This window comes from Danio rerio, chromosome 21 (assembly GCF_049306965.1).
Source record: "Danio rerio strain Tuebingen ecotype United States chromosome 21, GRCz12tu, whole genome shotgun sequence".
Taxonomy (NCBI): Eukaryota; Metazoa; Chordata; class Actinopteri; order Cypriniformes; family Danionidae; genus Danio; species Danio rerio.
In genome coordinates this window covers 8,034,865-8,059,140 of record NC_133196.1, presented here as the reverse complement: position 1 = coordinate 8,059,140, position 24,276 = coordinate 8,034,865, and the positions used below count along the sequence as shown (strand labels likewise).

Here is a 24,276-nt window from a genome sequence, read left to right as displayed (position 1 = left end):
TTTCCCCGCGTTAATTTTTAAAAAGATCTCCATCCACATGAGAACAAAAAAACACGCTGTGAGGCATGTTAAGAGCACACCGAACCAACAGACGGTGATAAGTTCACTTTTAAGCTGATTTCACACCAAATTAAATATTATATATAGTCAATGCAAACGTGAGAATAGAGGCAAATTTACAGACACAGAGTTGAGTTTGGGTGGCATGGTTGCTCAGTTGTTAGCACTGCCGCCTCACAGCAAAAAGGTCACTGGTTTGAGTCTCTGCTGGATCAGTTGGCATTTCTGTGTGGAGTTTGCATGGTTTCCCCGTCTTCGTTTTGGTGAGGGTTTCCTCCGGGTGCTCCCTTTTCCCCCACAAGTGCAAAGACGTGATATAGGTGAATTGGGTAAGCTAAAATGTCCATAATGTATGTGTGTAAATGAGAGTGTATGGATGTTTCCCAGTGATGGTTTGCAGCTGAAAGGGCATCCGCTGTGTAAAACATATGCTGGATAACCCTTAGCGTTTGGTTGTAGGGAAGCGTGTGTGTGTGTGTGTGTAGGGAGAGAGAGTAAGGATGCTGTCTGTGCTCAGGGGGATTGGGATCCGTCTTCACTCGTCTCTTAATTACAGCCTCACTGAGCCTCACTGATGGGTTGCCAGATTGTTTGGAGTAGAGAGTGCAATGGCCTCAGAGGCTCTGTGTGAATGAGTTGCCATGTTGAGATGTCAAGGCGTGTCTGCTGGGATTCTCAGGTACAGAGAGCCAAGTAATATGAACAGTAGACACTACTGCACTGTGTGTGTGTCTATGTGTGTGAGTGTCACAGAATGTTCCCAAAAATGTTGAAGCCTGAAATAACCCACCTTGTGGAAAGCAGCCAAAGCCCCCATGAGAAAAACAGCTTTATAATCATATTAAGTAATGTGTTGATGAAAATCTAAAAATGCTGTCATCGTTTATTCTCCATAATTTGGTTCCAACCTGCTTGGCTTTCTTTCTTCATTCATGTAACGTACTGTAGTGAAAAAGGAATTTATTTTTACTACTTTTGTGTCTTTATTTATTTTATTTTTTTTAGACTAACAACATATTACTCAATCTTTTTCCTTTGTATGATATCATATATCAATCAAACACACTTCTACTTTCTTACTGTGTTGCATACTTCTTAGAAGGAACTGCTGACAAGAGGGAAATACCAGAATAAGAATAAATAATAAATTAATATAAATATAGTGCGGGGTGGGGGGGGAGGTGCTTATTCCAGACAGCTGTCCAATAAGAAGTCTAGACATGTCACAAGGAGCTGGATGCTTGTAGGATTTGTGAAATATATTAAAGATGCACTTAATTGTTCAGTTCTGGTATGCAGAGAATGGTTGCAGAAAGAGGAAGTATGTTTGGGTGCATTAGCCAAAGGATTAGTACACCCAAATGTACATTTTAGGGAAAAATATTAAATTAAAAATTAAAATATTTAAGAGAAATTAAAACATTATCAAATTTTGTTGAAATGTTGTAGTTTGTAATTATTTTTTTCAATATTTTGCATGAATTTAAATGTATTATCTTTCTATTTCTGAATGTGTTTGGTGACCAAATTATTATTTTAATAAATTTATCTGTTTAATAAATCTGTTTTGTTCAAATGCAAAAAATAAAATATTCACTGAGAAATGGATAAAAAAAAGTTCAGTTTCAAAATGGGGAAAACTCAATAATGTTGAGCACTGTATATAAGATTTTCATTGATACAATATGAATATATAGGTATAATTGATACAAAATAGGTACAAGTGATACTATATGAGTACTAATATATATATATATATATATATATATATATATATATATATATATATATATATATATATATATATATATATATACTGTATGGTGTAGTTTATTTAGCTTTTATAATAAATTATTTTATTTTATTTAAATACAAAAAAAATTATTACATACTAATTATACTCATTCATTCATTCATTCATTCATTTTTCTTCAGCTTAGTCTCTAATTCAAAGGTCCGCCCACTATTTTAGCATGCATTTTTACACTGCGGATGCTCTTCCAGTTGCAACCCAGTACTGGGAAACACCCATACACTCTCACATTAACACATACACACTCATACACTACGGGCAATTTATTTTAATCAAATCACCTATAGTGTATGTCTTTGGACTGTGGGGGAAACCGGAGCACCCGGAGGAAACCCACGCCAACACAGGGGAGAACATGCAAACTCCACACAGAAATGCCAACTTACCCAGCCGGGACTCGAACCAGTATGCTTATTGCTGTGAGGCAAGAACTACTAAGCTACCGTGCTTCTCTCTATATTATATTATATTTGCAGGACACCGGCCCTCCAGGACCAAGTTTGCGCACCCCTGTCTTAGTCCCTTTATTAATCAGGGGTCAGCACAGCGGAATGAACCACCAACTTATCGAGCACCTGGAGGAAACCCACACCAAAACTGGCAGAACATGCAAACTCCACACAGAAATGCCAACTGACCCAGCTGAGACTTAAACCAGTGATGTTCTTGCTGTGAGGTGAAAGCGCTACCCACGGCGCCACCACTTCGCCTATGTTATGCTGTTTTATTTTATTTTATTTTATTACATTACATTATCATTCATTCATTCATTTTCTTGTCGCCTCAGTGGAATGAACCACCAACTTATCCAGCACATTTTTATGCAGCGGATGCCCTTCCAGCCGCAACCCATCTCTGGGAAATATCCACACACACACACACACACTCATACACTACGGACAATTTACCAATTCACCTGTACCACATGTCTTTGGACTGTGGGGGGAACCGGAGCACCCGGAGGAAACCCACGCAAACGCAGGGAGAACATGCAAACTCCACACAGAAACGCCAAATGAGCTGAGGATCAAACCAGAGACCTTCTTGCTGTGAGGAGACAGCACTACCCACTGTGCCACTGTATCGCCTATATTATATTTTATTTTGTTATATTTAATTTTATTATAATTTATTTTATTTTCATCATTCATTCATTTATTTTCTTTACAGCTGAGTCCTTTTATTAATCCAGGGTCGCCACAGCGGAATGAACCGCCAACTTTTCAAGCATATATTTTACGCAGTGCATGGGGAAAACTGGAGCACCCGAAGGAAATCCATGTCAACAGAGAGAACATGCAAACTCCACACAGAAATGCCAATTGACCTAGCCGGGACTCAAATCAGCCACCTTCTTGCTGTAAGGCGACAGTGCTACCCACTGCGCCACCGTGCCTTCTCTATATTATAAACAATACAAATTTATTTCTAGAATATTCTGCAGTGTAAATTGTCAAGTCTCTTATAATCTTAATTCTAGGTTGAGGCGTGAAACAAGCTGTCTCATTTGCAGCGCAGACGTCGTTGTTGATGAACAAAGTGTGTGTTCTAGTTCTGTCTTGTAGACGTGCTGAGTGTGCGTTCAATAATTGATGCTGAACAAAATGAGCAAATGTTTTGTTCGTGTGTGTGTGTGTGTGTGCTGTTGTGCTCCTGTCCGCAGGCTCTCGCTTACTACGATTTCTTCAGCTGTTGCCATGGGCAACACACATCAGACAAGTGTGAGGAAAAACACACATCTCAGGCACTCGCATGCAGACATACAGGCACGTGCACACACAGAGATAGACACAAACATTCACGCACACACAATGCTGACATATACAGACATACTTATACACAGACAGATACACATACACACTCTTTTTCTCTCACAATCACACACTCACATATACATTCACACACACACAAAAACATTCTCAAGCACACTGCAGACATACACACATACAGATGCAGGGACAGATCAATGCAAACATTCACGTACACACGCCACAGACATATACTGACTCTAACACACATATGGTTAGACAAATACACATAAACATTCACATACACACACAGATAGAATCACATATACACACATACATACACACATGCATACACATATAGTCATATACAGACCCTTACATACACACACACACAAACACACATACACATAGACTCACACGTATACAATCACATACACATTCACACACACGCATACACACATTCATATACAGACCCTCTCACACACACACACACACACACATTTATATATAAACAGAGAATCACACATATACACTCACATACACATTCACACACACGCATACACACATATTCATATACAGACCCTCACATACACAAACACACACACACACATTTATATATAAACAGAGAATCACACATATACACTCAAAATCAAAATCACATACACACATATTCATATACAGACCCTTACATACACAAACACACACACACACACACACATTTATATATAAACAGAGAATCACACATAAACACTCAAAATCAAAATCACATACACACATATTCATATACAGACCCTTACATACGCACACACACACACACACATACATACACATAGACTCACACGTATACAATCACATACACATTCACACACATATACACACATACTTATTCACACACACACATACACCCATGTCATATACAGACCCTTACATACACACACACATTTATATAAACACAAAGACTCACACATATACAATCACATTCACACACACGCACACACATTCATATACAGACCCTCACATTCACATACACACACACACACAAAAACGCATGCAGACATAGAGATGCAGACAGAAACATACAAACACTCATACACAAACACACTACACACACCAGATTTATACAGACCCTAACACACACACACACACACACATGCATACATACATACACATAGGGCCCTATCATATCAACATGGGGAGAACATGCAAACTCCACACAGAAATGCCGCCTGACTCAGCCGGGGCTCGAACCAGCGACCTTTTTGCTGTGAGGCGACAGTGCTAACCACCGTGACGCCCTTAATCATCATCAACAATACAAAAAAAACAGCGTTGCTTAATGATTATCCACTTTTGTGGCCATAATGTCCTGAAACACTCGCTCAGGATGGGAACACAGCTGATTTACCACTATTTATCTCTGTACTTGCCCCGCAATTAGATCGCGAGAGATGCAGGTCACCGTGTTCATGTAAACACTCCCTGATTGAGTGCTTTGAATGCATTATTTCCTTCAGCAGGCCCGTTTTCACTGCAGCCCACATCACGTTTATTTATAGAGACAGAAAACACGAGACGTTCAGTCCCGGAAGACCAGGAGAAAATCTTTACAAAATCACTATCACCAATAAGAGCCCAAAACACACACACACACACACACACACACAGGGCAGATATAATATTGTCCTGTCATTTCGGTTCAAGTTTTCAATGCCTCTTCTCTGTTTTGGAGTCTTTGTTTATTGCTCATGCTGACAATAAAACTCTCAAAATGTAATTTCCAGTATTTTCCAAAGGGAATAAAAGTTGGAACGTGTTTGTGTGTCTGTACTGTATGTGTGTGTATGTCTGTTGATATCTGTGGTGTGCGTGTGTGTATGTTTGCATCTATCTGTCTTACCATCTGTATGCCTGTATATGTATGTGTGTATATGTGAATGTGTATGTGAGTGTGTATTTGTGAGTCTGTGGGCTCTACTTTAACGATCTAGGCGCAAAGTCTAAAGCACATGGTGCAAAAGCATTCAGGGCGTGTCCGAATCCACTTACTTACTTCCGTCTAACAGGGTTGTACTTATTTTCTTAATGAGATATGGGTGTGTTTTGAGCATATTGTGCATTAAATCCAACCCAGACTCATTCTGAAAACGTACCTCTATATACATTTCTGATTTTTGTTTTTGTGAATCCTTGAGAGGCCGCTGTGTACGCTTTTTGAGATGTCAAATTTACGCAAGAACGCACCTGCTGTTCTTGCGTAAATCCACCAGAGGCTGCTGTTGACTGACTGCTTGACTGACTGACTGACTGACTGACTGACTGACTGACTGACTGACTGACCCACCCTCCTCCTTTCCTAAACCCAACCTACATGTGTGTGTTAGGCAAGTTATTGTATAACGATAATTTGTTGTGGACTATCGAGAAAAAAATAGCTTAAAGAGGCTAATAATTTTGACCTTAAAATGGTATTTAAAAAAATTTAAAACTGCTTTTATTCTAGCCAAAATCAAACAAATAAGACTTTCTTCAGAGGGAAAAATATTATCAGACATACTGTGAAAGTTTCCTTGCTCAGTCAAACATCATTTGGGAAATATTTAAGAAAGCAAAAAAAAAAAATAAATAAAATCTAGGGGGGGCTAATAATTCTGACTTCAACTGTATATATTCAATTCTTTTAAATATACACAGATTCAAAGAGAACCACTGATTGTTAAATATCTACTATTCAAAAAAATACAGACAAATGTAAAATACAGTAAAACACTCTAAGGGCCCTATCATACACCCTGCGCAATGCATCACAAGGCGCGACGCAATTGTTGTTTGCTAGTTTCAGCTTGACGCAAGAGTCGTTTTGACGTTTTGAACCATGCTGTTTATATAACAAATGCATTTGCGCTCATATGTGCTCCCATAGGCGTTCTGGTCTAAAAAGGGAGGTGGGTTGAGGCGCATTGCTGGCGCGTTTTGAGGAACTTAAATAGACGATTTAATAGATCAGACAAAAGCTGGACTATAGTCCAGCGCAGAGCACGTTAGTTGCGCGCCTCGCTTACACACTGCTTAATACACACAGGATGTACAGCAATACGCAAATATCTTTGCATATGAAAAAAAAAATTAAAGGATTAAAATATTACAAAATTTATTATTTTCTAGCCTAAATAAATATAAAAAGCACTGCCTCCATGCCTTTTTCATCTCAGGGTTTTTTTTTCAGTTTATTCATGACAATTTGCTTTTGTATAATGTTATTATTATTAGCAGTATTATTTATTATATCCATATTTATATTTGTTTTATTAAAAACAAGCTTAGATTTGCCCACCTGTCAGGTTTTAGACCAAATGGGCCACAGCATGTGTATTTGGATATAACTCAGTTTTGTCAACACACTTCGTTATTATTATTCATAGATTGCTGGAAATTAGAACTGAATTTAGAAATAGTTCTCAAACAAATCTTTTATTTTGAAGTGCGCGTGCGACAACCAAACCGTTTGACATGTGAAATTTCAGCGCAAGTACGACCCCGAATACGTAAAGTGTGGATTTACATATATTGACAACAAAAAAGGCTTAACGTCTTAATGTGTCAAATGTAGTTCGGCCAAGTGTGGGCAAACTTGATCCTGGAGGGCCAGTGTCCTGCATAGTTTAGCTCCAACCCTATTCGAACAGACCTCCCTATTGACCTTATTCTAAAATGTGGAAGTGCGCCTGTTTTCGCGATTGTCTTAGAACTTCCGATTCAGTCGCCTATGGGAGAAATGACTAGGAATAATAAACGGCAGAAAATGGTCAAACTACTTGCTCTACAAACAAATGTTTGCATGACTATACAGTCCAAGTAGAATAATATAATAAGAAAATATCAAATTGCAACATCAACCAGCGTAACGAGCAGTTTTTAACGTCAAAAAATGAATGGAAGTGAATGTGACCGGAAGTCGCGAGACAAAAAGATTCAAATGGCAGCGCCCGCTCGTCAGCGGAGAATAAGGTGAATAGAGTTCAAGTGATCTTGAAGACACTGATTTGTTTGTTCAGGTGTGTTTGACTTGTGTTGGAACAAAACTCTGCAGGGACATCGGCCCTCGAGGATCAAGTTTAGGTGCTCTCACAAGAGAGCATGAAACCTTCTAAATTAAAACAACATTTAGAAACCAAACAGTTGCAAGGACAAACCTGTGGACTATTTTCAAAGACGACTGCAATAGCTGAGGGCATCACAAAAGTGCCTAACATATTCATGTTCAAAACAAATACAGGCACTCCACTCATCTTACTGTGCTCAATGTGTAGAAAAGGCCAAGAAAGCTTACAAAAAAGCAGAAGAGCAAATAACTGGTGATTATGATAAAAATTGTTATGATTATTTTAATTATTTTACTTTAATTTGCTGGTTTGTTCTGTTAAACCGGATCAGTGATAATGTTTTATTAACAGTTCAGTTTAGTTAATGGTAACTTAACTTTTTCTTACCCTAACCACTGTTCACAGTATTTGATGTTTTAACTCTAATATTTTTGTAATTTGATACAAATGACAGCAGTAAAATATTGTTTATTTGTAACTCTTGGTGTTTTTTTGACGTTTTTACTCTAATAATTTTGTAGTTTGATACAAATGACAGCAATAAAATATTGTTTATTTGTAACTTTTGGTGATTTTCTTAGGATTTATCGATCACCTCTTGTGTATGTTAACAAATAAATACAAATGAATTATAATTCCTAAAATTATATTATAGTTCCTAAAAATTTGAGTCGCGGCCTGATGACCATGTGAAAATGTGGGTCCCATGGCCAAACCAGTTGAGAACCCCTGCTTTAAAGTACTGTGGAGTAAACAACCGCAATCACCTACATCTCGGATATCTTGAGGCTGAGTAAATTAACAGCACACTGAAAAAAAATATTTAAAGATGCTTCCTTGGATTTACTCATTTTTTTACGTTAAGTGGTTGTAAAAAATTTATTTGGGCTGAATTTAAACAAAAAAATTAAGTTGAACATTATTTAATTTCATTTGTTTGTTTAAATTCAACACAAATAAATTGTTTGCAACGGTTCTGCATGCAACACTTTTTTCAGAGCAGTTAGTTTGATTTTTGGGGGGTAACTTTAATGGATTGGGTTAACTTTAGGTAGCTAACTGTTAAAAACTGGTCATGTGACGTCACCATAGTATAGTGAGCTCACATAATTTTACATGAAACACATTTGACATAATTACTGCAGTATAAATCAGTCTTTTTTTTCAGCCGCCGTGCCGTTGTAAAATCTCCACGTGGGTTTATCTTCTCAGTGGAGCTGAAGAAATGTGCTCTGTGTCAAATGGAGTGTGGGACAGTTAATCTCCCGGCCCAGATACATTCATCCTGCTTTATATTGATTTGTTGTGGACAGTTGGAAACACACACACACTCACACCAACACACTGATTGAGCATTGGCTGAGATCGATAGGAGTCCACTCATTCAGACTGAAGGAAACAGATCAATACAATACAGCACATATTACACCTGTGGAGCTACTCACACACACACACACACACACACACACACTTCAACATGAACTAAGAGTTTAGTACTTTTATTAACTTTTCTTGGCTGCTACAGCTACTTGGACTAAAAGTTTATGTGGGATATTTTACAGATCCCTAAACTTTGACTTAAGCAAAAAAATAAATAAATAAAAAAGTCTCATATTGGTTTAGAGATATTTTGGTCACACTTTAAACACGGGACACATAGTTAATGTACTTTCTAACATAAACAAACATTGAACAGTACTTGTAGAGTATTTATTAATCACAGTTCAACATTTAGAATTGGGTAAGCTAAATTATCTGTAGTGTATGTGTGTGAATAAGTTTCCCAGTGATGAAAGGGCATCCCCATGCGTAAAACATATGCTGGATAAGTTGGCGGTTCACTCCGCTGTGGGGACCCCAGATCAATAAAAGGACTAAGCTGAAAAGAAAATGAATGAATACTGAGTTTATTAAAGTTTATTATTAAAGTTCATTATTAAAATCCTAATTCATGCTTGTTAACATTAGTTAATGCGTTGTGAGTTAACATGAACCAACAAGAAACCACTTTCTTCATTAACTAATATTAAAAATATATATTTATATATACTGTAATAAATGTATTGTTTACTGGTTGTTCAAGTCTGCCATGAAACTCTATGCGTGCGCAGGTTGATAAGTCACCTGATCTGCTCCAGCGTCATCAACTACATGGCACAGGAGATTGGTTGCTGTTGCCTCAGCAAATAGTGACTTGCTCCTCATCAGTTTAAATGCTCTGTGTCGTTTTACGCTGTCAAGCTCTGGCGCGATTTCGGAGAGCCTTCTCCACCCCAGCTCCACCTGTGTTTAGATCTGCTACAGGGGTCACATGCATATTATTTTTGCAGCAGCAGAGTGTTATATTCTCATACAGACGGCATATCTGTGTATTGACTGGAAGTAGCAGCTCTCAGTACTTGCTCTTTCATAATAATCAAAGCAGCAGCAGCAAAGTAGAAAATCTATACTGCCAAGACCAACTACATCAACATTGTCATATACATATTCATTACCAAACTGAATCCTGTTCATGACAGAAGTATTTTTTTTTTTTGAGAATCTGAACATAACTTTTTTTCTAAACATAACTCATATTCTTTTTACTATTTCTTATTAAAAAATGTGATAGGAATATATATGAATATAACATGGACTTTGATAAGGAATTATGAAAAATTAATAATTATAGTAGTAACAATGTTTAGACAAAATGTTTGGTAAGATTAACATACATTTCAATGTAGCATGCAATTTGCATATTGTATAATTATTATATTCTTATTCAGAGATAATATTTTAAGCTAAGAATGAATTTATACAGTTGATGTCAAAAATAAAAAATTATTTATTATTGTTGTTGTTGTTATTATTATAATTAATATTATTTTTTATTATTATTATAAAAAAAATATTCGTTCCCAAGTTCTGATGAACACATTTTTAAACATATTAGTTTTAATAACTGTTATTATTGCTATTCCATTTTCTTTTGGCTTAGTTGCTTTATCCATCAGGGGTCGCCACAGCGGAATTGACCGCCAACTTATCCAGCATTTGTTTTACACAGCGGATGCCCTTCCAACCGCAACCCAGTACTGGAAAACAACCATACACACTCATTCACACACATACACTACGCCCAATTTAGTTTACTTAATTAACCTATAGCGCATGTCTTTGGACTGTGGGGGAAACCGGAGCACCCGGAGGAAATCCACGCCAACACGGGGAGAACTTGCAAACTCCTCACAGAAATGCCAATTGACCCAGCCGAGGCTTGAACCAACAACCTTCTTGCTGTGAGGCGACAGTGCTAACCACTGAGCCACTGTGTCACCCACTAATAATGATTATTTTTCATTATTCATTCATTCATTTATTCATTCATTTTCTTTTCAGCTTAATACCTTTATTAATCTGGGGTCTTAACAGCGGACTGTACCGCCAAGTTATCCAGCACATGTTTTACGTAGCGGATGCCCTTCAGCCTGCAACCAATCTCTGGGAAACATCCATACACACTCATACACTACGAACAGTTTAGCCTACCCAATTCACCTGTACTGCATGTCTTTGGACTGTGGGGGAAACCGGAGCACCCGGAGGAAACCCACGCGAACACAGAGAGAACATGCAAACTCCACATACAAACGCCAACTGACCCAGCTCGAGAGGCTCGAGCCAGCGACCTTCTTGCTGTGAGGCGACAGCACTACCTACTGCACCACTGCGTCGCCAGCCTATTATTTTTATTATTACTTTTATTATTTTTTTTATTATTATTTTTATTATTATTATTGCTGTTGTTGATGTTATTCACAATGCAAGTTTGTGTCCTGCACGTCTCTATATTTTCTCCAAATTAATTTGGCAATCAATATTAATAAACCATTTAAATAATTATTATTTTTAATAATGTTTTGTTGTTATTATTATGTAAAAATGTAGAAATAAAGCAAATGTTACAAATCTACATATTAGTTATCAGACACTTATTATCATATGCTATTCATAAAATCAATAATTGTATTTGAGGCACTCTTAATACTATAGCACCTTTAATAAATATGTATATAATAGTTTTTTTTTCTTTTTTTAATATTTCGCAAATGATTTTCAACAGAGCAAGGAATTTTTCACAGTATTTCCTATAATATTTTTTTCTTATGGAAAAAGCCTTATTTGTTTTATTCCGGCAAGAATAGAAGCAGTTTTTAAGTTTTTAAAACCAATTTAAGGTCAACATCATTAGCCATCTTAAGCAATATTTGTATTCGATTGTCTACAGAACAAACAACTGTTATATAATGACTTGCCTAATTACCCTTACCTGCCTAATTAACCTAGTTAAGCCTTTAAATGGCACTTTAAGCTGAATACTAGTGTATATCTAGTAAAATATTATGTACTGTCATCATGGCAAAGGTTAAAGAAATCAGTTATTGGAAATGAGTTATTAAATCTATTATGTTTAGAAATGTGTTGAAAAAATCATTCCGTTAAACAAAAATCGAGGAATAAAATACACAGGGTGGCTAATAATAATTCTGACTTCATTTGTACTGTATGTACTCTGTATGTTATTCTTACTAGCAAAATGATTACAGCTTAGTGTCTGTAAGGCTATATTTCAGTCTCTCAGACGCTGCTGGATGGAGGGTGTGAAGCCGAATATTTATTCAGTCTGTTTCCTCTGGATTCCACTGGGATTTACCTGTGTTAACACATCAGCATGACACCTTCTCACACACAAACACTCACACACATATATAGACTCAGTGCTGGCCTTAAAAGCACATAGTGAACCTTTGACCGTACAGGTGAAATTATTCTAATGTTTCTGACCAAACATGAGCAACGTCAAACACAAACACTCTAATGAGACTTGTAAGAGAACAGCTGGTGAGAAAATACACACATATGCGCACACACACACACACACACACACATGAGTCTCTCTCTCTCTCTAATGAGTGCCGTCTCAGAACTGTCACCCCTGAATCTCCAGCTGAGGAATCGCAGCAGACGCCGATGAACCATTTTTAACTCCGGATGATTCCTTCATTCCTCTTCCCTTGTGTTTAAATAAGACATAGTAGTGCTTATAATGTGCAGTGTGGAGTTTGCTTGCAGTTTGGCTTCAGCTTGTTAGCATTAGAGATGAGTGTAATGTGGACAGTGTACATTTACAAATTAATGTATTAAAACGGTCTGTAACTATACTACAATGTAAAAATAATTTGTAAATTAGCAGTTTTCCATATTTTGCGCTTCATGTTTTTTTTTATTTTTGCCCATTTGTTTATGTTTTTAAATGGTATTATGGGATCTTGATCTTTCTTCTGACACCTTTTAACTTAAAAACAGTGACTTTTTATTAACGGGTCACGAAACAGCAAAACACATTTTTTGAGCTGTTGACAGTCGTATATGTGTCCCACACTGCTAAAAACACTATTAGGACACCTATATTTCACTAAAAAGTGTAAATTGGTTGTTTTTGCGTTATTTCAAGCAAATTCGTACTTCCGGTTTGAAACTAATTTTTGAAGCTGCGTGGACGTCTGTGCCAGAGTGAGTCTTATTACGTCTTACAGTGTGATGCATTAATGCATGAGTAAGGCTTGGTTCAAACCAATCAGCGCGCTCTATTGTGCAACTTCATTAATATTCATTACTGTCACAGTGTTTTGACGACAGAGACACCACACTGTATTGGCAAAACAAGCGTGAAGTGTTGCTTTTATAGTTTGCTGCAGTTAAGTTTTGTTTTCATTTTCTCTCTGTGAGAGCGCAGCTGGAGTCACGCGTGGATTAACGGTGTACGCGATGCTCGACAACAATAACTTGCGTGTTTAAGGAGGATTATTGTTTACCTGAGAGCTGTTCTCATCTGCAAACGCTGAGATCCGGATTTGCTTGTAGTCTCCTCTTAATAATGACGCAGCTCTAGTTGCTGGTGATTGTTCTGTCTCTACAGATTTGGTAAGTGAGCGACCAGTGCTCTTTGTTTATTCAGTTTGTTCGTATCAAACTTAACTATTGCACCGAGTGTAAACATGTTAGCACCACAACCAAACTTTAACCTCTTGTAGGATTTTCACCGTATTTAGTGACCGGAATAACACACGCGCCTTTCTGACGCTACCTGCCGAGTGCATCTAAGTTTCCGGGAAATGTAGAGGTTTTTTTTTTTTCTCATTCGCCGTGCGGTATCAAACATTGCATGAAAAATACAGAGCGGGTTGAGTGCAGAAGGAGTGGTGGGTTACACATGGGGGCTCATCCGGGATGGGAGTGAGGTTAAATGAGTGTAACGGAGACCAGCTAGTGAAGTGCTATGCAGGTAAACCTCACTCCTCTTATGTCTAAAGGTGCTCTAGCGACGGACGATAGAGGCCATGGTCTTTAGCCTCCTTGTTAGAGCAACCGACTCCATGCAAACAATCGCCGGTTCAAACCAAGCTCAGACCGGGTTGGGTGCTGGACTGGTGGGTTACACATGGGGGATTGTCTGGGATAGGAGTGAGGTTTAAGGGGGTGAGTGTAACAGAGACCAGCTAGTGAAGGGCTATGGAGATAAACCTCACTCCCCTGACCTCTAAGGGTGCTCTAGTGACAGACGCCAAAGGCCATAGTCTTTAGCCTCCTTGTTAGAGCAACCGACTCCCATTCAAAGAATTGCCAGATTGATCCCAGCTCAGAACGGGTTGCATGCAGAAGGACTGGTGGGTTACACATGGAGGCTCATCCGGGATGGGAGTGAGGTTTAGGGGGTGAGTGTAACAGAGACCAGCTAGTGAAGTGCTGTGCAGGCAAACCTCATTCGCATGCACTGACAAAAAAGCTGTCTGCAAAGTTGTTGCAAACAATTTCTTTGTGTTGAATTTAAACATACAAATTAAATTTAGTAATGTTCAGTTTAATTTGTTTGTTTAATATCAGCCCAAATAAATAGTTTACAACCCCCTAACTTAAACTTTTTTAGCAAATCCAAGAAATCATCCTTAAATTACTTTTTTCAGTGTGACTTCTAAAGGTGCTTTAGCGACGGACGCTAGAGGCTATGGTGTTTAGCCTACTTGTTAGAGTAACCAACTCCCATGCAAATATTCGCTGGTTCAATCCCTGCTCAGACTGGGTTGAGTGCAGAAGGACTGGTGGGTTACACATAGGGTCTCGTGCGGGATGAGAGTGAGGTTTAGGGGAGTGAGTGTAACAGAGACCAGCTAGCAAAGTGCAATACCTCACTCCTCTGACCTCTAAAGATGCTCTAGCAATAGGCGCTAGAGGGCATGGTCTTTAGCCTCCTTGTTAGAGCAACCAACTCCTATGCAAAGAATCACCGGTTCGATCTCAACACAGTGTGGGTTGGGTGCAGAAGGACTGGTGGGTTAAACCTGGTAGCTTGTCCGGGATGGGAGTGAGGTTTAGGGGAGTGAGTGTAACGGAGACCAGCTAGCGAAGTGCTATGCAGGTAAACCTCACTCCCCTGACCTCTAAGGGTACTCTAGGGACAGATTCCACAAGCCATAGTCTTTAGCCTCCATGTTAGAGCAACCGACTCACTTGCAAAGATTCGCCAGTTTGATCCCAGCTCAGAGCGGGTTGGGTGCAGTAGGACTGGTGGGTTACATATTATTTCTTATACATTATATCATTTTAAACTGCTAAAATATCAGTAAAAGTCACATTGTTAAACTGTAGAGTTGAATTTTCAACAAAGCTGACAGAGCAGAGATCAGCTTCCCTTAATGCAAAATCATGGGAATTACAGAATCAGTTTTTTACAGTGTAAGGCTGCACAATATTGGAAAAATTTGACATTGCAATATATAAAACGCAACATCTTTACTCTAGCATACACAGCATGCACATGCCATTTTAATATTCAGAGATCATTTTGTTAGGCTGCATTTATATAATCATATACAAGTAAAAGTACCATTACTTGCCCCCTGCTCTAACCTCTAAAATAGTCACTAAAAATCCCCCAAAACACTCAAAATGCATACATTTTATTAATAAATTAAGATGTAATTTAGATACATTGATAAATTTGGTTCACTGAAGCATGAAGCATTACTAAACTACTACCAAAAAATGTTAAACCTCCCTTAGGTCAATTTATAATTCGCACATGCACTATGGTGAATTTAGTTTACCTATAGCGCATGTCTTTGGACTGTGCTTAAAACCGGAGCACCCAAAGAAAACCCACGTGAACATGGGAAGAAAATGTAAATTCCACATAGAAATGCCAACTGACCCAGCCGAGACTTGAACCAGCGACCTTCTTGCTGACCACTGAGCCACCATAAGTAGTCCTTACAAAAGATCACTCCACCTTATGCACTGCACTCAGTGCCCATTTCGTTTAAGAGGATTTCTAAGTGTAAATTAAATAATTTGCCACTTCTAGAATATAAATTTAAAACATGACAACACGTTATATTATACACCTTTAATAAGTTGACACTCGGTGCTAAATCTGTTTAACCCAGGGGGGGAAAATCCACAGTATGTTATTATGTTAATGCTTAGCTTATGCATTTTGAACCCTAAACTAACGTGTGACTAATTGGCGCCACAAACCATGCTTGTGCAGCACCTGCAGTTTATGGAAGTGTTTAAAAACGTAACATTCTGTAGTGCAGTGCATTTAAAGAGGTAGTCTACAGTCTAATTTTAAGGCCTGGTTTTGCTTATAAAATTCAAAGCAATGTGTGCTTCATTTGTAAAAAATCACATTATTTTTTCAAATACACTACTTTTATTATATATAGCTACTTAAAAACCATATGGTGATTTCAGTCTTCATATACTGCATAGAAGGACGCCTATGAAGACTGAAATCATCAAATAGCCTTAGTATTTATTTTTCCAGCTTTGGATGTCAATGGTTAGTTTTTTTATTTTGTTTGTTTGTTTGTTTGCTTGTTTTTTTTTAGGAACGCCTAAGAAGATATTTTGAAAAATGTTAGTATACCAGTATACTGGTAAGTATATTGACTTTCATAGTATTTTTTCCTACTGTGGATGTCAGTGGTTACAATTTTTTTTTTTTCTTTTTTTTTGTGGAACACAAGAAGATATTTTGAAAAATGTTGGCAAGTATATTGACTTTCATGGTATTTATTCTTCTCACTTTGGATGTAAATGCTTACAGTTTTTTGTTCTGTTGAAGACAACAGAAGATATTTAGAAAAATGTTGGAAACTGGCAAGTGTATTGACTTTCATAGTATTTATTTTTCCTACTATGGGTGTCAATGGTTACAGTTTTTTTTTGCTGTTGAATATATAAGAAGATATTTAGAAAAATGTTGGGAACTGGCAAGCATATTGACTTTCATAGTATTTTTTGTTTTCTACTTTGGATGTCAATGGTTACAGGTTTCTTTTTGTTCTGATGAACAGATATTATGAAAAATGTTGAAAAGTGGTAAGTTTTTTGACATTCGTAGAATTTTTTCTACAATGAATGACAATGGTTACAGGCTTTTTTTTTTTTTTTGTTCTGTTGAACACCTAAAAAGATATGTTGAAAAATGTTGAAACGTGATAAGTATATTGACTTTCATAGTTTGTTCCTTATATGGATGTCAATGTTTACAGTTTTCCTTCTGTAACACATAAGATATTTTGAAAAATGTTGGAAACTGAGAAGTATATTGACTTTCACATATTATATTTCCTACTATGGATGTCAGTGGTTACACTTTTTTTCTGTTTAACAAATAAGAAGATATTTTGAAAAATGTTGGAAAGTATAGTGACATTTTTACAATATTTTTTTTCCCTATATGAATGCCAATGGTTGCGTTTTCTTTTTGTTCTGTTGAACACATACTGTAAGAAGATATTTTGAAAAATGTTGGAAACTGGTAAGAAATTTGACGTATTGATTTCCCCTGTACTATGGGTGTCAGTGGTAACAGTTTTTTGTTTGTTTGTTTATTTTTTTATTTGTTGAACACAAAAGACGATATTTAGAAAAATGTTGTAAACTGCAAGTATATTGACTTTTATAGCATTTGTTGTTCCTGAATGTCAATGTTTACAGGTTTGTTTGTTCTGTTGAAGACAACAGAAGATCTTTAGAAAAATGTTGGAAACTGGCAAGTGTATTGACTTTCACAGTATTTATTTTTCCCTCTATGGTTGTCAATGGTTACAGTTTTTTTTTTTTTTCTGTTGAATCTATAAGAAGATATTTAGAAAAATGTTGGAAACTGGCAAGCATATTGACTTTCATAGTATTTTTTGTTTTTTACTTTAAATGTCAATGGTTACAGGTTTCTTTTTGTTATGTTGAACAGATATTATGAAAAATGTTGAAAAGTAGAAAGTATTTTGAACTTCATAGTATTTTTTCCTACTATGAATGACAATGGTTACAGGCTTTTTTTTTGTTGTTGTTGTTGTTGTTGTTGTTGTTGTTGTTCTGTTTAAAACAAAAGAAGATATTTTGAAAAATGTTGAAAAGTGATAAGTATATTGATTTTTACAGTATTTTTCCTACTATGGATGTCAATGAATGTTTACAGTTTTCCTTCTGTAACACATAAGATATTTTGAAAAATGTTGGAAACTGGCAAGTATATTGACTTTCACATATTATATTTCCTACTATGGATGTCAGTGGTTACACTTTTTTTTTCTGTTTAACAAATAAGAAGATATTTTGAAAAATGTTGGAAAGTATAGTGACTTTCACAATATTTTTTTCCCTATATGAATGCCAATGGTTGCGTTTTCTTTTTGTTCTGTTGAACACATAGTGTAAGAAGATATTTTGAAAAATGTTGGAAACTGGTAAGAAATTTGACGTATTGATTTCCCCTATACTATGGGTGTCAGTGGTAACAGTTTTATTTTTATTTTATTTTATTTTTTATTTTTTGAAAACAGAAGAAGATATTTAGAAAAGTGTTGGAAACTGGCAAGTATATTGACTTTCATAGTATTTTATTCTTCCTACTATGAATGCCAATGATAACAGTTTTTTTTTTTTTTGTTTGTTTTTTTGTACTGTTTAACACATAATAAGGTGTTTTGGAAAATGTTGGAAACTGCAAGTATATTGACTTTCATAGCATTTATTGTTCCTGGATGTCAATGTTTACCGGTGTTTTTATTCTTTTGAAGACATCAGAAGATATTTAGAAAAATGTTGGAAACTGGCAAGTATATTGACTTTCACAGTATTGTTTTTTCCTACCATGGATGTCAAGGGTTACGGGTATTTAACATTCTTCAAAATATCTTCTTTTGTGTTCAACAGAACAACAGAACTGGCTTGAAACAAATCAAGGTTGAATATGTATGATTAGACTTTGTGTTGGATTATAATCAATTTTATGTTATACACATTCTGCTTATAAATAACTGTATAAGAATAGCTGAGATAATGTTGAGGGTTAAGAGTTAAAATAATACCAGCTAACACCTCTTCTTCACTCTGATCTCAGAACAACATCCTTTATTTTTGTATCAAAACACAAACCATACATATCATCACAAGTCACATATGATGTCTGTACCACACGCCGCTTTCTAAAAAGGCAGCAAACAAAACTCAAGATTAAAAGACAGACAGAAGCTGTTTTGCTCTTAAAGTTTTCTGTGGTTCGGAGCTCCTCCAGCTGAGACTATTTTCAAAAGCGTCTTTTTTATCATTTCACAGGCTCATCCGACTGATAAGACAGCGAGGAGTGACAAGGAGAGCCAAGATGCACAATGAAAAGTTGAGAAAATGACACTGTGGAGGTAAGAAATATATCTGACGAAGAGAGAAGTGCTGAGAGTGTGAGTGGATGAGGTGATTTTTGGAGGAGTGCGGGGGGAATGATGGTGCGATTGGAAAAAAAATGATGTGGAGTGTTGATCAGGATTGTGTGTGTGTGTGTGTGTGTGTGTGTGTGTGTGTGTGTGTGTGTGTGTGTGTGTGTGTGTGCGTGCTTGTGTGCGTGCTTGTGTGCGTGTGTGTGTGTGTGTGTGTGACTCGTGCTCATTAGATTAAGTTTAAATCTGTCAGTGGGTGATGGTATGCTCACCCACCCGCCCACAATCACACTGTCAGTTTAACGAAGACAATGAAAGTATTCCTGAGGAGGAGAAGATAAAAATAGAGAATGAGGGAGAGAGAGAGAGAGACGCTAAATAAAATATAAGAGCTTTCCATGGAGGAACATTAGCTAAAACTACATATTTGAGAGGGGGAATTCATTTCCAGAGAACAAACAGTCTGATGCAATTCTGTTTTTAAAGGGACCGTGCACCAAAAAAAAAAAGGTTTCCTGTTTGTTTAAATGCCCTCATGAGGCGATGCAGAATGTAAGTGGCTTTTTTTACTTTAGTAGAACATTACAGAAGATTTTAAACTGAAATTATACTAATTTTTGATTCATTATTTGGCAGTCATTGGCAAAAAAAAAAAAAGCATACAGACAACACAAAATTAATACTTATGATTCCTACTGATTATGCCGAGTTCAGACTGCATGATTTTCAAAGTAGTCGTGTCACAGATGTTTTCACACTGCTTGACTATCTGGGCTTGCGTTTCGTCGCTGCTTTGTTTACACTGCAAGATGGATTGGCGACAGGGACTTTCACATTGCATGACTTTTCTATAGGACGAATCGCCGACAACTTCATCCAAACTACGTCTCACAGCCAAAAACATGTAGCATATCTTTTGTTGTTAACTACATAATGAGAAAGAAGCCTTTAATGGGGTAGAACATGTACATGTTTGCTCACCTGGGTTTAAAGGGAATTGGCCATTTCTCCTCAACGTTGATAATAAACTAATTTCTTTCTGTATTAAACGTCAAACAGACACGGTTGCTCCCGAGTCCTGTCAAACCTCCACTAGTTTTTCCTCCATTTCGTGGGTCCAAATAAACCGAAAAAGAGCGCTTTTAACTTCTCCCCCAGCCTCCCGCTGGCCTGCAGCAGGTATACTCACACGCACACACAAGTGAAAGCCGCTCTCTCATTGGCTGTGGGCGATCGCTGATGTTATTTTCAGTCAAAACTCAATTCACACGGCATGATTTGAATCGCCGACAGCTCCAGATATTTAGCATGCCAAATATCTCACAGGCATCGGCGACTCATCGGCGATTCTCTCGGATCGCGTCTTTGATAGTTCATACTGTGTGATTGTCACTCACGTGCACGAGCACCGATTTGCCTGTGATTTCAGGCATTTGTCGGCGATTTCTCAAAACCTGTCGGCGAGCCAAAATCGGGGCTAAAATCACGCAGTCTGAACTAGGCATTAGGGATGCTCTGATCAGGATTTTTGCAGCCGACTGGTTCCTTGACATGGTGATCGGCCAAGTACAGATTCTGATTCTTCAAGCTTTATATTACTTTGCCATTGCATAAGCACAATTACCCTTTAAGTATGAGATCTTGCCTTACCTAAGATAATAAAGGAAGGATGTTGCATACATGTAATGATCAGAAGCAGCGTTACAAAAAGAAAATAGATAAAACTGAACCATAATCTTCTGTGTGAAGCTGCTTGGACACAATCTACATTGTAAAAGCGCTATAGAAATAAAGATGAATTGAATTAAAACATAGAAAATGGTAAGAAAAATGACTGATGATGCAATTTGGAAACAGTGCTCATGTGTTGTAGCACTGCTGATGCATAACCTGGGTGCATAATCTGGAGTCATCTTTCTCTGCTTGTAAACTTGTAAACAATCACTTGCGATCAGTTCATGAGATCCGCCAGATCAACGAGTACCGATTGAGTCGTGAAATGTGATTATCGGCCGATACCGATATTCAGCCGATCAATCAGAGCATCCCTAGTATACTGATACAATGAGGTTATATGAAGCAAAGATATCAGTCTGTGCAAATCGAAGATTATTTACAGTATTATTAATCCTCTCATTCTTTTGGACCAGTTCTTTATAAAGTAAATAAAAATGTACCATCTAAAATAGTTTATAGCTTATACCAGAAGTTACTCAATTAAAAAGTAAGTAAAACCATTGCTTTAGAAGCAACAAGTTGACTTTACTTAACATGGGTAAACCTGTTGAAACTGTTCGACGTAATTTTTATAATTTGATGGCTCAAACTTTGTGAAGATTGGGATCGTTATTTGCAATTAGCGTCTTAGTGGCTAATACAAATGCAAAATACATGTGTTTTTGTTGTTTTTGCATTTGTATTAGCCACTAAGACGCTAATTGCAAATAACGATCCCAATCTTCACAAAGTTTGAGCCATCAAATTATAAAAAAAAAAAAAAAAAAAAAATATATATATATATATATATATATATATGATTTCATGGTAGTGTTTGTCAACTCATTCAGCACTCCGATTTTTTTCCAACAAAGAACTGAGAGCAGTTCTGACTCGGACCAAAGAAAATTTTGTGATAAGCACATGCATGAACAGAATACTTATATGAGTCAAAAATATACACTTTTAGATTTTCTCAATATAAAAAGTCAGTGAATTTACGTCTCCATCTACACTAGGACCCATTTTTCTAGTCTTTTCCTATCGCTGCTGTGCTGATGACACTCAACTCTTTCTCATTTTGGCCTGATGATCCAACAGACATTTCAATCTGGATGAAGGACCATCATCTTCAACTCAACCCTGCCAAGGCAGAAGCACTTGTGATTTCCAGCAGCCCAACCCTTCATTACAACTTCTTCATCCAGCTACTCCAAACATAACATCACATCCCTGATCATCAACGTGCACTGGTTGTCATTTGCTCCTCACATAGATAGATCATCAGATAGATCATCATCTGGCTTTGCACAGCTTTACTTAAATTCAGAATCAAATTAACTTCAGACTTATGTAGTTTTTTTTTCTCATCCTTTACTTGTACCAAACCTGTTTGGTTTTCTTTCTTCTGTTGAACACTGAAGAAAAAAAAAAAAAAAAAAGCTGGATACCTGGTTGTAAAGTCGGTTTTATATTCACATATTCAGACTTTTCCTTAATAATTTAATTTCAGCAAAGTGCTATTTTCAAATTCTAAATAGAGAAACCATTTTAGCAAAGTACGCCTACAACATTTCCCCACAACAAAATTTCTTTGGCCCAGATCTGGCCCACACAATCAGCTTTGCCTTGGCCAACATTCCACAGTGAATTATGGTACATGATTGCAGCAATTCTGGCTTCTATACAAGGGCCAAACATGGACCATATCTGGGCCAAGTTTCAGCCAAGTTAATAACCCATAACTGGGACATATGTTGGCGTGTCATGACTGCAATGAGTTTGATAAACCTATAAAGCATTTCGCTTTATGGCCACACTGTGACATGATTGGTAGAATTTTTTCTTTAATCAAAAATAATTTAAATGCATTTTCAAACGTGGACTAAGAAAGGCCAAACCGGTGGCCACAAATCCATTTTTAACATCCAGGCCAAAAACTACATTTGCTATCCAAAGTCTTGTGTGCCACCTTAAAGAAGATGTCACCTCTGCCAAACTGAGCCATGTTTTGCCCACATGCTGTATGCCTAGACAAATGCCTGCTGTGCCAGCTTTATGCCAAATCAGGGCCAGGATTCTTTGCTTCCTGTGTTGGTAACAGTCAATTAAATTGTGCTAATGTTATTTTGCAGTCATAATTGCATATGATTTCAAACCAAATATTAAAAGTAGCATGACGTCAAAAACAATATAGGGACACAAGTTTTCACTTTGTTAAAAATAATGAATGAATGTGTGAATGTAAAACTAACTTTACCTCAATGGAAACCTGTAACCTGTATTGACTTCCATTGACATAGACTTTGTTTTTTGTTATTTTCAATACTAGTCATATGATTACAGTTTTGATTAAATAGTAAGTACATTTTTTATTGTGAACTATCACTTTTACTCAATTTTATTTCCATTTTGTCTATTTCTTTACTCTTTGTTTATGTGGTGTGTGCTGTCCCTTTAAGGGCGTTTATTTGTGGACTCCTCGTCATCATGTGATCACCTGGCAAGAGGTGCACGTAAATTAAAAAATATTCGAAAGTGCAAAAGAAAGCCGTGTTGTTTTCATGTCAAGACTGAAATACTGTCATATCCAGCTGAAAAATCCCCCTTCAGTCAACTTTTCCCAATGAGGTGAGCAAAACTTTGTTGTTATTAGTGATTTGATGGAACGGTGATATCGCTATTTGTGATTAGCGTCGTTGCGGCTAATCCAAATGTTGTAAATTACACTGTTTTTGTTGTTTGTGCTAATCCGTTCGTTTAAATTACAAATTGACATATTATTATAAAGTGATGTGTTTGAGTCGTAGATCATTTTAGATATTTTCAAAAGAGAGACGTTTCTAGAAAATCTTCATTTGTGATAATGCTTCAGGCTATCATATTTTGCGTTGTTGACAATCATTTCTTTAAAAACGTTAAGCTTTTTATCCAAGTTAAACCCGAGTTTAATGTTGAATGTCTATTTAATATACAGAGTGGTCATAGAATTATTATTAAGAAAAGAGATGTCATATTTTACATAGATATAAAGGTATAGACAAGAAGGTCCTGTTTATGGTAAATCTGTT

At 36.8% G+C, this 24,276-nt stretch overlaps 1 long non-coding RNA gene across 2 annotated transcripts in view; it reads left to right on the top strand.

Moving 5' to 3' along the window:
- Positions 1–23,836, top strand: part of LOC141379974 (uncharacterized) — a 96,597-nt gene extending 72,761 nt beyond the window's left edge. For both annotated transcript variants that reach the window (XR_012397135.1, XR_012397136.1), the window contains 2 exons: positions 19,392–19,474; positions 22,307–23,836. This is a non-coding gene — a long non-coding RNA (uncharacterized lncRNA). The remainder of the gene's footprint in view (positions 1–19,391; positions 19,475–22,306) is intronic.
- The last annotated feature ends 440 nt before the right edge of the window (positions 23,837–24,276 follow it).